This window comes from Triticum dicoccoides, chromosome 7B (genome assembly GCF_002162155.2).
Source record: "Triticum dicoccoides isolate Atlit2015 ecotype Zavitan chromosome 7B, WEW_v2.0, whole genome shotgun sequence".
In the NCBI taxonomy this organism is placed as follows: Eukaryota; Viridiplantae; Streptophyta; class Magnoliopsida; order Poales; family Poaceae; genus Triticum; species Triticum dicoccoides.
Genome location: NC_041393.1, coordinates 668,030,866 through 668,032,154, shown reverse-complemented (window position 1 = coordinate 668,032,154; position 1,289 = coordinate 668,030,866).

The window sequence follows — 1,289 nt, the reverse complement described above, 5'->3', positions numbered from 1 at the left end:
ATTTCTTTTAAAGCCCTTTTTGTGATGTCGCTCAGACGTCCGACTGTGGTATTTCTTTTAAAGCCCTTTATGTGGTGTCGCTAAGACGCCCGACTGTGGCATCTTTTTTCCTTATTTTTATTTTGTTCACCTTTCGAGGCGTCGCTTCAGACACCCGATCGGTCTACATTTGTGTTATGTTGGGATTTCAGGCGGACTACCGCCGTTTCCCCTTTTTCTTACCCCGTTATGCTAATTTTATTTATTGTGCATTAAGGAATTAATCATGTTGCATCCATGCACGCATTTGTTATATCTTACGTCCGAACTGTCTTGCGAGTACTTTCAAAGTACTCACTGGCTTGTTGATTTGGCCAGATGCTGACGAAGGCGATCTCATGGATGAAGAGTTCGATAGCGAGTCCGACACTTAGAGGAGTCCCAGTCAGTCTCGTGCGACCCTGGATTTGGCCACTGTTTTATAACCGCTTCCGCTACCAAATAAATTTATCGAGCCTCACCTCGACGTTCGATGAAATGATATCCTTAGAGTCTTGTATTTCCCTCCCCGCTGTGCTTTTCCACCACCAACCTATCCATGAGTCAGTAGTATGTCTCCACACCACTGTGTCCTGTCCGCCATTATGTATGATTATTGGCGTGCTTGTAATAATTTGGTTGAGCGACCGCAGTTCAACCCTGTAATATATTTTATGCTACTGGCTTATTGTATCAAGAAATTGTCTACCAGTGAGGACGATTTCTCTCATACTGGACTCAAAAGACTGGCTTTTCAATAAATATTTTTATTGGAAAACCGGCCGTGACATGAGGGTCATCTCATCTTCTTCGTCGGCCCCAGCGGGTCGAATCGGAGGTAACAGCTCGTCGTAGCCTGGCAGCACCCGAACCACTTCAACCCTATACACTGTGGGTGCCATCGGATTACCGTGGAACATGCGGTTGCCCGGTTGAACGATTCTGACCTTGGCGACATCGACCAACTCGCCGCCCACGAAGTGCAGAAGAGTGCAAGGAACGTCGGCGGCGCCCTGCGAAAACATGTAGGGCGTCAGGGATGCCCAGTCAAAGGCAAGGAGATGAAGTCATCGGCCGAGAGGCTTAGTTACCGTGATGCCGTCGAGCTCGGCTAATGTCGAGGCACCGCCAACGGCGGGCGTGCAACTGACGGAGGGGGCGCTTGCTGGTGTGGTGCCGGCCGGCGTACACCCGGGTGCATTAAGCTCCAATGCCCGTGCCGGCGCCGGAGACATGAATACCGCCTCCGCCGGAGACACCAATGGCGCCGC